General features: G+C 48.9%; 1 protein-coding gene across 1 annotated transcript in view; it reads right to left on the reverse strand.

Moving 5' to 3' along the window:
- UVRAG (UV radiation resistance associated) overlaps positions 1-15,277 on the reverse strand; it is a 155,497-nt gene that overhangs the window by 61,907 nt on the left and 78,313 nt on the right. The window lies entirely within an intron of this gene.

Here is a 15,277-nt window from a genome sequence, read left to right on the forward strand (position 1 = left end):
TCATCAAAATCCATCTCCACACAACTTTCTGACTTTGATAAATTGGCAAATTCTAATGAAAATTCGTGATTGAATTTTTCTGACTAGCTCCATTTGTCATTTTCTGCACTTCCACTTCAACTACGTTCAGAATTACTGCTGAGTATTTCCACTAACAATGCTGACAATTAAAGTGGCTTTGTAGAAGTTATTTAAAAATTAATAAAAACGTACAGAATCATAGAATCGTAGAACTGATCGAGAGGTCATGCAGTCCAGTGCCCTGCATTGAGGCAGAACCAAGCATCCCTAGACCATACCTGACAGATGTTCGTCTAACCCGGGGTGGCCAACCTGCAGCTTGTGAACCGCATGCGGCTCTTTGCTCATACAAATGCGCTCGGCAGCCACACGCTGCTCTTTGCTCTGCACATTGTATGGGGTGCCAAAGTGAAATTGACAAGCTGCCCCCGAAATGAACGGATCAGCGCAAATTGGCTCTTTTCAGTATCTATAGCTCTTTTTTTGGCTCTTCATCTCTGACTGGTTGGCCACCCCTGGTCTTACCTGTCCTTAAAAACCTCCAGTGATGGAGGTTCCACAACCTCCCTTGGAAATCTATTCCAGTGCTTAACTATCGCTATAGTTAGAAAGTTTTTCCTAATATCACCTAAATCTCCCTTCCTGCAGAAATCTCCCTTCCTACTACTTTGGCACAAGGAGATAACTGATCATCGTTCTTTTCATAACAGCCCTTAATGTATTTGAAGGCTTATCAGGTCCCCCCAGTTTTCTTTTCTCAAAACTAAACATGCCTAGTGTGTTTTTTAAGCTTTCCTCATAGTTCAGGTTTCCCAAACTTATCATTTTTGTTACACTCCTCTGGGTTGCCTCCAGTTTACCCATATCTTCCTTAAAGTGTGGTATCCAGAACTGGACACAGTACTTCAGTTGAGGCCCCACAAGTGCCAAGCAGGTGGGACAATTACCTTCTGTGCCTTACATATGACACTCAATACAGCCCAAAATGATATTAGCCTTTTCAGCAACTGAATCACACTGCTGACTCGTTCAATTTGTGATCCACGATAACTCATATCCTTTCTGCAGTATTACTGCCTATCCAGTTATTTCCCATTTTATAGTTGGGGGTTTCATTTTTCCTTCCTAAGGGCAGTACTTTGCACTTGTCTTGACTGAATTTCATCTTGTTGATTTCAGACTAATTCTCCAATTTGTCATGGTTGTTCTGAATTTTAATCCAGTCCTCCAAAGTGTTAGCAACCCCTCCCAATTTGGTGTTATCCACAGATTTTATAAGCACACTCTCCATCCTATTATCCAACTGATTAATGAAAATCTTAAGCAGTACCAGACCAAGGACAGACACCTGTAGGACTCCACTGGATAAGTCCTTTCAATTTGACAAAGAACCACTGATTACTACTTTGAGTGCGGTCTTTCAACCAGCCAAGCACTCACCTTAATTTAATCTAAATCACGTTTCCCTAGTTTGTTTATAAAACTGTGACGTGGGACTGTGTCAAAAGCCTTACTAAAACCAAGATCACGTCTACAGCTTCCCCCATCATTAAGCCAGTAACCCTGTCAACGAAGGAAGTTATATTGGTTTGGCAAGATTTGTTCTTGACAAATTCATCTTGGTTATTACTTATAACACTACTATTTTCTAGGTGCTTACAAATTGGTTGTTTAATAATGTGTTCCAATATTTTTCCAAGTATCAAAGTTAGAATGACTGGTCTCTTAATTCAGGTCTTCTTTGTTCCCCCTTTTAAAAGAAAAGTACTATGTTTGCTCTTCTCCAATCCTCTGGGACCTCATCCGTCCATTCTCAAAGATAACTGGTAATGATTTCAAGATTGCTTCAGCTAGTTCTTTAAGTACCTTACAGTGAATTTCATCAGGTCCTGCCGGCTTGAGTACATCTAACTTATCTAAATATTCTTTAACCTGTTCCTCCCCTATTTTGACTTGGGTTCCTTCTCCCTTGTTGTTAATATTAACTGTGTTAAGTATCTTGTCACCATTAACCTTTTTAATGACAGCTGAAGCAAAACAGGCATTGAAGTCCGCAGCTGTCTTGATGTTGTCCATCTTTAGTTCTCTCCTTACACTTTCCTTTGTTATTCTCTTGCTAATCATGTAGTTAAAGAACCTCTTCTTATCGCCTTTTCTGTCCCTTGCCAGGTATAACTCATTTTATCCATCAGCCCTTCTGATTTTGTCCCTACATACTTGTACTATTCTTTTGTTCTCATGCTTCGCAATCTATCCACATTTCCACTTTTTATAGGATTCCTTTTTGATTATCAGGTCATTAAAGAGTTGATGGAATGATACTTGCCTCTTACTATTTGTACTGTCTTTCCTTCACGTCAACATAGTTTTCTGTTGTACCTTTGATATTCTCCCTTTGAGAAACTGAGTTCTCCTGAACTCCTTTTGTTCCTACATTTTCTTCCCATGGGACCTCACCTACCACTTCTGACTTTGTTAAAAAGTCTCCTTTTTTAAAAAGGTCTGTTGTCCTTATTCTGGTGCTCTAACTCCTTCTTTTCCTTAGAATTATGAAACCTATCATATCTTCACTGTCACTCAAATTGACTTCCACCTTCATATTTGTAAACATTCCTTCCTGTTAGTCAGAATCAAGTCTAAAATGGCTGTCCCCTTGGTTATTTCCTCCACCTTCTGAAACAAGAAGTTATCCCCAATACATTTCAAGAACACATTGGATTTTTTGTGTTTTGCCACATTAACTACCCAGACATCTGTTGGAAAAGTAGAGTCCCCCATTATTAACAGGTCTTGTGTTTTGGATATTTATTACTTATTACAGAAATGCCTCCTCCACTTCCTCCTCCTGATTTGGTGGTCTGTAGGAGACTCCGCCCGCTGGTTATCTTCCCCCAGACTCTCAACTGGTCTGCCTCTGAAGTCCAGAAGGAGGTGAGAACTGTATATATTTCTTGATGAACAATGTAACACCTTTTCCTTCTTCTCCTTGCCTATCCTTCTTGAATAAGCTATACCCCTCTACACCAATACTGCAGTCACGAGATTTATCCCACCAAGTTTCTGTGATACCATTTTCAGTTCTTCCCGCTTATTCCACACACCCTTAAATTGCTAGCTTACAATACTCCACTACATTGACATTCAAAGTCTTAAGTTCCTATCTGTTAAAAAAAAAAAAAAAAAATTAACATATTCCCCTCCCTACCAAATTCTTCTCCACCCCAGATCACACTATTTGACTTTAAAACAGCTGCCAAAATTACTGAAGACTAAACTGCTTTCTAGGGAAGCCAGCTCAATTTGCATGGTAGTAAACCTAACTTCTTAAGCAAACAAAAGGTGACAACTACAGTAATGTATTCAGCTTTACTCCTGTCTTTATGATTTTCCATTAATGTCTGGCTTCTACTAAGTTCTGAGTAAATTATCACAAAAGGTCAGCTGCGGACACCATTAAAAGTGAAACCGAACATGCCTTTGTATGCAGATGTCTAAGATTTCCTCACAGCTGTTTGTGAATCCCTGTAACTCAGATGGTTTCAGCCAGATTTATGTCTCTCCTTCTTCCACTTCCCCCCAACCCCACACACATCCCATGAGGAAGTTACCAAAAAACACTCCAGTAGCAGCCCTTTCATCATCTTTGGTTAGGGAATGCTAGCTGTTCATCATTCACCCATTCCTAGCAAGCCACATAGGGCCTCTGCTGAAATATCTCTAAGGACTTTAAACCATTTACTATTTACTTTGAAGTTCTAATAGAGAAACACGATTTGAAGATATTTTCCTTTTACTCTTGGGTATTACATATATTCAGAGAGGAGACAAGTCTTCTTTGTGAACTGTCTAGGAGGTGTAAAGTGTTGTAAAAGCATGCAAACAAACCCAGCTGAGAAGTACAGTAGAACCAGAGTTACCAACTGACCGGCCAACCACACACCTTGTTTGGAACCGGAAGTATGCAATCAGGGAAGCACTGGGTCACGGACCTGCGGATAAAGCTTCTCCACCCACTTGAGGAACCTGACCGACATGGTTTGGGAGAACAGCGATCTCCCCTCTAGCGGCTGATGAAGGCTGAAATGGTCTCCTTTGGTTGCCCGACCTCCTGGGGGACCACTGCTGGGGAGCTGAGGATGAGCTAGGGGGCTGATTTCTTCTGAAAACAGGGTTACTTACCAGTAACTGTTGTTCTTTGAGATGTGTTGCTCATATCCATTCCAATATAGGTGAGCGTGCGCCACCGTGCACTGGTTCCCGGAACATTTTTCCCCTTAACAAGCCCCGTAGGGTCGGCTTAGGCGCCCCCTAGAGTGCCATGCTCATGCCGCGGTATATGAGGCACTGCCAACCCTAGGGGCCCTCAGTCCCTTCTTCCTGCCGACTCCGACAGTGGGGACGGAGGGTGAGTGTGGAATGGATATGAGCAACACATCTCAAAGAACAACAGTTACTGGTAAGTAACCCTGTTTTCTACTTCGAGTGATTATTCATATCCATTCCAATATAGGTGATTAAATAGCCATACCTTGGAGGTGGGTAGGAGTCAATGGCGAGCTGCTCTCATCCGTACGGCCCTGCCAAAGCCCGCATCCTCTCTCACCTGCTGCACGATGGCGTAGTGGGACATGAAGGTGTGTACTGACGACCAGATAGCTGCTTTGCAGAAATCCTGCATGGACATTCGCTTCAGGAAGGCCGCCACTGAGGTCTGGGCTCTGGTTGAGTGCGCTGAAACAGCTCCTGGAAGCGGCAACTTCGCCTGCTTGTAGCAGGTCCTAATGCAGGCGGTGATCCAGGTGGAGATGTGTAGGGTGGAGACAGGTGAGCCCTTCATCCGGTCGGCCACTGCCACGAACAGCTGTGTTGACTTCCGGAATGGCCGCATCTGCTCGATGTAGTAGGCGAGGGCTCGTCTCACATCCAGCGAGTGCCATCTCCGCTCCTCCTCCAAACCGTGCGATTTAGGAAAGAACATGGGGAGGAAGATATGCTGGTTATAATGAAACTGGGACACCACCTTAGGCAGGAAGGCCGGGTGGGGTCTCAGCCGCACCTTGTCCTTATAAAAAATGGTGTAGGGGGGCTCTGAGGTTAAAGCTCTTATCTCAGAAACCCTCCTCGCCGATGTAATGGCCACTAGGAAGGTTACCTTCCACGAGAGGATGAGCAGCGGGCATGTAGCCATGGGCTCAAAGGGGGGTCCCGTCAGTCTGGCGAGGACCAGGTTCAAGTCCCAGGGAGGCACCGGGTCATGGACCTGCGGGTATAGCCTCTCCACCCCCTTAAGGAACCTGACTGACATGGGGTAGGAAAATAATGACCTCCCATCCATCGGCTGGTGGAAGGACGAGATGGCCGGCAGGTGCACCTTCAGAGAGGCCAGTGATAGACCCTGGAGCTTCAGGTGGAGCAGGTACTCCAGGATCGCCTGTATAGGCGAGCAGCTCAGTGGGATATCCCGGGACTCCGCCCAACAGGTAAACCGCTGCCACTTGGTCCGGTACACCACCTGAGTGGAGGGTTTTCTGCTGCCCAGCAGAACCTGCTGGACCTGTGCCGAGCAGGCTCTCTCCCCCTCAGCCAGCCAGAGAGCCTCCATGCCATCAAGTGGAGTGAGTCCAGGTCCGGGTGCAGCAGGCGACCCTGATCTTGGGAGAGCAGGTCATAATGTCTCGGGAGCGGAACTGGCGGGGCGATGGACAGGTCCAGCAACATATTGAACCAATGCTGTCTCGGCCACCCTGCACCGATCAATATCACGTTCACTTTGTCCCTCTTGATCTTCAAGAGGACTTTGGGCAGCAGCGGAATGGGGGGAAACACATACATCAGGGTCCCCGTCCAGTCTATGAGGAACGCATCAGAGATAGAGCCTGGCTCGCGACCCCGGAGCGACTAGAACCTCGGGCACTTCCTGTTCTAGGACGATGTGAACAGATCCAGTTGGGGAACACCCCACTTGCGGAAGATAAAACTTATCACCTCCCGGTGTAGTGACCAGTCGTGTCGGGGTAGAAACGGGGTAGAAACTGCCTGCTGAGGCGGTCCGCCTCGTCGTTCCTGACCCCCGGGAGGTGAGAGGCAGATATGTGGAAGTCGTGCCTCACCACAAAGTCCCAAATTCGAATGGCCTCCTGGCAAAGGGCTGAGGAGCGTGCTCCCCCCTGCTTCTTCATCTAGAACATGGCCACCGTGTTGTCCGTGAGGACCTGCACCATCCTGCCATCAGGAATCTGAGGAACACCTTGCAGGCCAGGCGGACTGCCCTGAGCTCCCGGACGTTGATATGGAGGCTCCTCTCCTCCTCCAACCAGAGTCCCTGGGTGCTCAGGTCGCTGCTGATGTGGGCCCCCCACCCCACATCAGAAGCATGCATAATGAGGGTGACCAATGGATCCAAGTGTCAGAATGGAACCCCCTCAGTACTTCCCCGGGAGTCCTCCACCAGTTCAGGGAGACCAGTACCTGTGTGGGAACCGTGACCACCCTGTTCAGGGAATGCCTGGCTGGTGCATATACCGAGGCTAACCACACCTGGAGAGGCCTGAGCTTGAGGCGAGCCAGCCTCACTACATACGTACAGGCCGCCATGTGTCCAACAGCTGCAGGCAGTGCCAGGCTGTCGTCGTGGGGGACCTGTGGAGATGGTCGATTATGGCGGCCATTGCCTCAAAGCGAGGCTGTGGAAGGAAGGCTCTGGCCTGAGTGGCATCCAGGGTGGTACTGATAAAGTCTATGCGCTGCACCGGGGAGAGGGTGGACTTCTGCTTGTTGATAAGCAGCACCAGTTTGGTGCATGTCGCGCAAGTGAGCTCCAGGCTGTTCCTCACATGGGCCCTAGACCTGCCTCGGATCAGCCAGTCGTCCAGGTAGGGGAAGATCTGGACCCCTCTGTGGTGTAGGTGGGCCGCCACCACTGTCATACATTTTGTGAAGACCCTTGGGGCAGACAAGAGGCCAAAGGGCAGAGCCGAGAACTGGTAATGGCAGCCAGCTACCATAAAGGGAGGAAGCAACTGTGTCTGGGAAGGATGGAGGTATGAAAATACGCATCCTTTAGGTTGAGGGCAGCATACCAGTCTCCTGGATCCACTGCACGAATGATGGAGGCTAGGGAAACCATACAGAACCTGAGACGCCTGATGGAACTTGTTCAGATGGCAAACATCTAATATGGATCTCAGGCCCCCCTTTGCCTTAGGGATGAGGAAATACCTGGAGTAGAATCCCCTCCCTATTTCCTGTGGAGGGACTGCTTCCACAGCCCTGAGGAGGAGGAGGGAATTCACCTCCTGCAACAGGAGTTGCTCGTGAGAGGGGTCCCTGAAGAGGGACGGGGTGGGAGGGAGTACAGGGGGAAGGCCGTAAACTGAAGGGCATAGCCCTTGCGAACTACACTGAGGACCCAATGGTCTGATGTAATCCTTTGCCACTCGGCGTAGTAGGGCCTGAGCCCTTCTGAAAACGGAAGGGATGGATCCAGGAGAAGGGTATTGGTGCCACCCTTGGGCGCACCATCAAAACTGCCACTTATTGTTGGGCCTCTTGGCTGGACCCTGTTGGGAGGCCACAGATGACCCCAATCAGTTGCAGCGTCCAAAGCCCCCGTTCCTGTCACGGTCCCTCCGGGGCTGGGAGGACCTAGGTGGCAGCCTGGAGGACGGCTGGGTCTGGCGCTGGGGCTGTGGCCGAGACTGGTGCCTCGAGGCCTGCGGGGTGTACAGCCCCAATGATCTGAGGATGGCCCTAGAGTCCTTCAGGGCATGCAGTTTCTCATCGGTCTTATCCGAAAAGAGACCTGCCCCATCAAAGGGCAGGTCCTGGATAGACTGCTGTACTTCCTGGGATAACCCAGAAGACTGCAGCCACAAACACCTCCGCATGGCAATAGCTGAGGCCATGGCTCTACTGGTGGTGTCCGCGGCGTCACTGGCACTCTGTAAGACTGCCCCTGCCACAGCAGCGCCCTTCTCTAGGACCATTGTAAAGTCTGCCGCCTGCTCTTGGGACAGCCCCTCTGCAAATCTCCGCATGGAGATCCAGAGGTTGAAGTTATAGCGGCCAAGGAGTGCCTGGTGGTTAGCGATCCTCAGCTGCAGGTCCCCGGCAGAATAGACCTTGAGACCGAACAGGTCCAATTTTTTTATTGTCTTTATTCTTGGGCTTGTTGCCCAGGCCGCCCTGTCTGTCCTGCTGGTTGGCCGCGTCCACTACTAGGGTCCCAGGGGCTGGGTGGGTATACAGGAACTCAAACCCCTCCGATGGAACATAGTACTTTTTCTCGGCACCCTTGGATGTGGGGGCAACCGAGGCAGGGGTTTGCCAGAGAGCCTTGGCCAGCTTCAGGACTCTCTCATGCACGGGCAGGGCCACTCTGGATGGCCCTGCTGACCCAGCCACCCAAAGAGGGGGTCCTCCTTCTCAGACAGCTCCTCTAGTTCAAGATTGAGGTTGCTAGCCACCCTCTTGAGGAGCTCCTGGTGCGCTTTAAAATCTGGCAGGGGCGCCCTATGGTCCCTGGCGGTTGCCTCGTCAGAGGAGGACGACGACGACTGTGGGAAGGGCCCAGTGGAGGGTCCCTCCTCAGGGTCCGATTCCTCTTCCGAGGAATGGCCCTTGGCTCGCTGGCTAGGTGGGGGGGGGTGCCGGTTGAGCCACTGACGACAGGACAGAGACGGTGCCGTCCCATCTGCGCGCCCTATGGCCCTCACTATGGCCACTGCCCTTGGGGCCATCCCAGTGCCGGCATGGGTGCCGGCTGCGGCACATCCGGGCGGTGCATGCGTGACCCCGACCTGCTGGAGTGGCGCCAGCGGCTCCTGCCTTCCTTTGTCGAGGACCTGCTCCGCGATGACATCAACGAAGATGAGGAGCACCAGTGCTGTTGCACACGGTGCCATCGGGGAGGCGTGCGGCTCAAAGAGCTGGAGTACGACCTCCATCTCGGTGCCAAGGTTTTGCGGCAGCACTTCCCCTTCGGGGACCGGGAGCGGTGCCAGCCAGTGCCTTCGCGGTGGCAAGTCCAACTCTGAATGCGAGCGGTGGCGCGGTGCCGATGTCCGTGCTGCCGGTGCTGAATCCGTCGGCACCGGGATCCGTGCCGGACTGCGGTCCGGGGATCAAGACCGGTGCCGTGGCGAGGGACTGGGTACGGGAGCTGCGCACCTCGTGTGAGGTGGAACTGTAGTGATGTCACCTCAAGCGTGAAACCTCCGGTGCCCTGGACCATCCTCTGTGCCGCGGTGCAGAGGTTCTCGACGACCCGGAGTTGGAGCTGCGAGGGGAGCCCGCACGCTCTACCCTCTCTGACCGTCTGGGGGGAGACTTGGACTGCGGTCTCGACCACCTACCGGGGGCACCCAGCGTGGGTTTACCCCGAGACACCGGTCCCTGCACCCTCAGCCAAGGGGGGGGACAGAGGCGTGGGCATGGCCATGAGGGCGCGTGCCGCATGGAACGTCGACAGCCCTTGCAGGGGCGCTTTCCCACACCAAGGAGTCGGGGGAGGCTCCCTGCATGGAGATGCAGGTGCCGGAGTAAACTCAACGGCCCATGGCTGATGCATCTCCTGACTCCCCCCAGGCGGCGCAGGGGAGTCCTGGCGCTCGGTGCCCTGGCGCTGCTTCTTCAGCACCGGTGACTGGCGACGGGCTGACTCCGGTGCTGGTGGAGCGCTCTGCACCGAGGAAACGCTCAGTGCTGCAGGAGAACGTGCCGGTTCAGAGTCTGGGCAGACCGCGGACTCCATCAGGATAGCCTTCAAGTGTGCATCTCGTTCTGTGTCTGCAGCTTGAAGGCCTTGCAGATCCTGCACTTATCCTTTCTATGTTGCTCTCCCAGACAGCAGAGGCAGCAGTCGTGAGGGTCGCTCATGGGAAAGGACTAGCTGCAAGCGACGCCGGACTTAAACCCGGTTGTGCCAGGAATGGCCCAACCCTAAGCCACTAAGGGCTTCTTATCTAACCTAATCTAACTACTATACTAACAACTATACTTAACACTAATTAAACAACTACAAGGAATGAGAAGAGTTCAAACGGGGACTGCTACTTGCTAGAGAGCAGGAGGAAGACGTTCCAGCAACCGCCACAGGTGGAAAGAAGGAACTAAGGGCCCGCAGGGTTGGCGGTGCCTCATATACCACGGCATGAGCACAGCACTCCAGGGGGCACCTAAGCCAACCCTACGAGGCTTGCTAAGGGGAAAAAAGTTCCGGGAACCAGTGCACAGTGGCGCACACTCACCTATATTGGAATGGATATGAGCAATCACTCGAAGTAGAACCCCCTATTCCTATAGGGTTGGAAAGGCCTGGGCGGAGGCCTTGGCTGCTGCTGAGCCTGAGGCCGTGACAGACACCTGGAAAATGGGCGTGTAAAGGCCCAGGGAGCGAAGTGTGGCCCTGGAGTCCTTCAGATTGTGCAGCTTCGCATCGGTCTGTCTGAGAATAGGGCTGACCTAACAAAGGGGAGATCCTGAATAGCCTACTACACCTCCTGGGACAGGCCCGAGGATTGCAGCCACGGGCACCTTCTCATAAAGATGGCGGAAGCTATGGCTCTGCCCGCCGAGTCAGCAGCGTCACAGGACGTATGTAGCATTGTCCTAGATACCGCGGTTCTTTCCTCCACGATAGCACTAAGGTCTGCAGCCTGGTCCTGGGGCAGGGTCTCAGCGAACCGCCTGAGGGAGTCCCACAGGTTGAAATTATATCTGCCCAGGAGGGCCTGATGGTTGGCAATCCTGAACAGCAGGCTTGCCGTGGAATAAATCTCTCCCCCAAACAAGTCCAGCTTCTTATTGTCCTTGTTCTTGGGAGTTGACCCTGGCTGACCTTGCCTGTCTCTCTGGTTAACCGCTTCTACTACCAGGGTTCCCGGGGCGGGGCATGTGAACAAATACTCAAACCCCTCGGCTGAGACGTAATATTTCTTCTTGGCCACCTTTGACGTAGGAGTGACCAAGGAAGGGGTTTGCCACAGGGCCTTTACAATCTTAAGGACCCTTTCGTGGACTGGGAGGGCCACTCGCACTGGGGCAGTTGCCGCCAGCCTTTTTAATGTGCTATCTTTGGCCTCTTCTAACTCACCTCCAAGTTGGATCCGGTGCATCTCCATACTCAACCCTGCCCGTACTGTCGGCACAGGGGAGTGTCCGCGCTCTGCTTCTTCCTCTTCGGTGCCGGCAATGTTGCGCGGTGCCAAGTCGAGGGCAGTGCTTACGGTGCGCTCTGTACCGCGGTCACACTCGGTACCGAGGCGGAGCGGGTCAGCTCGGACACAGGGGCTTTCAACCAGATTTCTCGGTCCTTTTGAGTTCTCGGTTTGAAAGCCCTACAGATCTTACACTTCTCTTCCAAACAAGGGGAATAGTACTTGCTGAGAGCAAGTCTAGTTCCAGCAACTGTCATGGGTGGAAAGAAGGAACTGAGGGGGCATAGGGCCGGCAGCACCTCACATACCACGGCATGTGCGCGGAGCTCCAGGGGGTGCCGGAGCCAGCCCTATGGGATCTGTTAAGGGGAAAAAAGTTCCAGGTAACCGTGCACGGAGGCATGCACACACCTATAATGGAATGGACATGAGTAAGCACTTGAAGAATATGTATAAACTCCAAATCTGAAAATGTAGGTGGTGCAGGTACCAACACTTATAATTAAGGTAACTCAAAACCTTCCATTATAAGAATCTTTTTCAGTTTTTTATTACCTTGCCAAATTTTAATTGTTCAGGCTGACATTCTAAGGCTTTTTTTCCCCTCCTTTTCAAATGTTTCAACTAAAACAGGTTAGTTTATTCCAAAAAGGCATTCAGGGAAAAATGCATGGTTTTGCCAGGTTAAAAGAATTCTTACAATCATTTCACTGAGACATAGTAGCGCCTGCATGCTTTGAACTGCATGCAGGAACTTTAAAAATGGGGCGAAGGATGCCTATGTATCAGGGATGTTCCTTTTGCCGTGAGAGGAAGTTTGCTCAAATTTGGCAAACTTTTAACCCCTCTCTAAGGGTAGGTCCACACAGAAGAGAATCTACTATTGCTACCAGTTACTCCACTAGTTCAAGAGGTAGGTCTGGTGCTGTGTATCTAATGATTCCAACCCATACAGAGGTGGAGGGGAGAAAGGGGGTCAGTATAGTTCCACAATATGAAATGTGTTTTTCCAATTTTTGTTTTAAGTTTGGGAAATTATATATAAACTTAAAAAATAAGGTTGCCAAGTCAAGCACTCAAAAGTTAGGAAATGCCAGAATTACAGTTGCCTGTGCAACCTTAATTCAGCCTCCCTGTACTGATGTGTTATGATAGTGTTTGATCACGTAATTAAAGACTATTTTTTCCAAAGGACCATGCCTCATTCAGTGCACAGAATGGAAGGTGCTTGCTGAAGGGGTAGCTTTTTTTTTTTTTAAATCCTCATTTGACATGTGACCCCATGCATTATTTACTATATACTATACAAACCTGCACCAAATACAGAATTAAATTTCCTCATGGGCTTTTCTATAGTGCTCTCTCATCTTACTATAATCAGTGCCTTACAAACAAAGTCATTAATCTTCACAACACCCGAACAAGGTGAGGCATTGGTATTTTCTCCCATTATAAAACACTGGGAACTGAGGCACTGAAATGAAAGTAAAAACTGACAAGTCAAATAATTTTGGGCACCTTTTCTAGCACTACATATATGAAGATCGACTAGTGCAGAACTGCTCTTTTCCCAGGAGCCCTGACTGACGGACCAGGCAGAAAGAGAAGCATGCACTGCAGGACTGGGAAGAAATCCCATCCCAGCCTTCCTGCTGCCAGACAGCCTCCCCAGTGGAGGGGAAGAATGTCACTCCATACTAAGGACAAGATTAGCTGCAGGCCATCTGATTGCCCTTGAACCAATCATTTGGTCGAGGGCTAGAAAGAACAGGCTGCGGCCTCAGCACGTTGCTATTTTTTGCTGTTGGAAGGAACAGTTCCAAACACAGCCTGAACTTTCGGCTAAGGGGATCAGCACAGTAAGCAGGTCGCAGCATTACTGCGACCAGGGTAAGGCAGCAGCCTAGATCTAGCAGAGAGGTCTTGACCAGAATAGTGACCACAAGCATGGATGCCAGGCACTGCAGCAGAGGTCAGGACTCAGCACTCTAAGCTCATACTGTGCCGAAGAACCAGCAACTGCCAGGAGAGTTGGAAGGTAAAGGTACCATGTTAAGGACTAAGACCGGGAACTTTTGGATTCAATCAGATTAGAAAGCATTAGGCTGTTTATTTAGGTGCTGGGGACCAGGTACTATTCATGGAAGTGTATGTAGGATTACTTATAGGGGACCTCAATGCTAACTTAGGATTCTCTGTGCTTAGATGTGCTTATTTTTTGAGTGCATTTATTTGGGAGTTACTTCCTGCCTCCCTTAAGTACCGTGGAAGGAAAACAAGGGATTTAGGTCTAGTCAGAGGTGAGTGGGGTTCTTTAGGCACATGGCTTTGGAAACTATTCAGTCAACACAATGGTGCCCTCACCACATATACATAGAGCAGAGCTCCCAGTGACCTCAGTTGCAATTTATCAACACTTCTGCAAATCAGACCCTAGGGTGTTCATTTAGATATCCTGAAAATGAGGAGCACAGCGGATGAAGTTTCAACATATGCAATTTGTCTAGTGTCACACAAAAATAATCTTTGGCAAAGGCAGGGATAGAACCAATTCTTCAGGGGAGCATTCAGCTGCTTTATCCAAAAGACCATTCTTTCCTACAGTTCCTTGCCTCATTCACCACAAGGCATCCAGCTTCTGCAACAAATGAGACAAATGAGGGGTCCTACAAACAGTCCCATTAACTACACAGCTCTGGTTCACACTCCAGAGCACTGTCCATTCGGTGAATGAGGCATAAAAAGTGTAAACAACTGAAGAAGGGGAGAACTGAACTGAGAGTTATCCTCCTTGAAATCTGTGGGCTCCCAGCTAGCAAAGGTTATAATTGTGGTCAGATGAACTACAAGGTAGGCCTTTTTCTTTTCTTTTTAAAGTGTGTGTGAGGCACCTAAATACTATGGCAATCATGACATAATTACTCAAATGAAATAGAGTCCCAGGAGCTATAGCAAAGAAAAATTGTACTTTTCAGTGAGTCAGGTGCTACCCGTCTCTATAAAATCCAGAAGCAGACTAATGAAAGTGTTACATGCAAGTGTTAGAATATGTGACAAATATGAAAACTATGGATTAAAAGCACACCTACAAATAGAGGAGAGAGTGTCATGCTTCTGTTTCTCAGAATAGTGCCATGAAGTTTAAATTGGTTATTTATTCAGCACAATCAGCATGGATGATACCGTAGAGAAGAAAACCTTGTACCGTCCCTAGAAGCTTAAAAGTCCAATCCAAACAAAGGATACATATTTGAGTCCAAACTTCAAGCAGCGTGGAGTTCTTTATTTTTAAAATATTTTCTGTACTTTCAATGTAGTTGTAGAAAGACACCATTGAAGAAATGTGTCTTAAGGAGATATTTAATGAAAACAGTGTTCTTTTCTAAAAATCACTGAAATAAGACAGTTCTATAAACAGAAACTGAGAAATTTCTGTGAGGGAACCTAAACATCTGTTGATACAGGACTACATGTAATATATGAAGGAGGGAACAGGTAAGGAGTTAGATTATATCATGGAAACATCATAACTAATACTTCTGTTTATGATTTCGAAACTGGCTGTACATCGAAGACCAGTGGCTGATATTTTCATACTTCATCTCTAGTAACTGAGGAGATATACAAGTGTTGGGTACACCCTGTAGCCTCCTGCTTATTTTACAGCCAGTCTTACTTTCAATGTAGTAAGAAAGCTAATCCCATACTCTCCTAAGAACGTAAGTGGTCTGGATCATCCACTTTTAGTAAGAAAGTGCTGTATTTGCAATTGCCAAGATGCTTGCTATGTTTACCAGTGTGAACACATTTTAGAATGCATACTTCCCAAGAGAAACAAGTCTACCATGTAAGTGTTTAGGCACTATTTACGAAGTTTATTTTAGGAAACCTGTAGTAAGTATTACTTTTAAGTATTATTACAAATCAGTTTGGTTGCTGTATTAAGTTTTTAAATAGTCTAAATTCAAACCACCCAGCACCATCCCCACTTTCAGCAGAGAACTAGAGGTCGTATGCATAGGGTACATGAAGAGTCTCATACAAAATTTGAGCTAATTAAAGAGTTAAGACTTTTGAAGTTACATATAGGATATTATCTA

The sequence above is a fragment of the Emydura macquarii genome, unplaced genomic scaffold (genome assembly GCF_026122565.2).
Source record: "Emydura macquarii macquarii isolate MOO-44397 ecotype Brisbane River unplaced genomic scaffold, CSIRO-AGI_Emac_v2 contig_3328, whole genome shotgun sequence".
NCBI lineage: Eukaryota > Metazoa > Chordata > Testudines > Chelidae > Emydura > Emydura macquarii.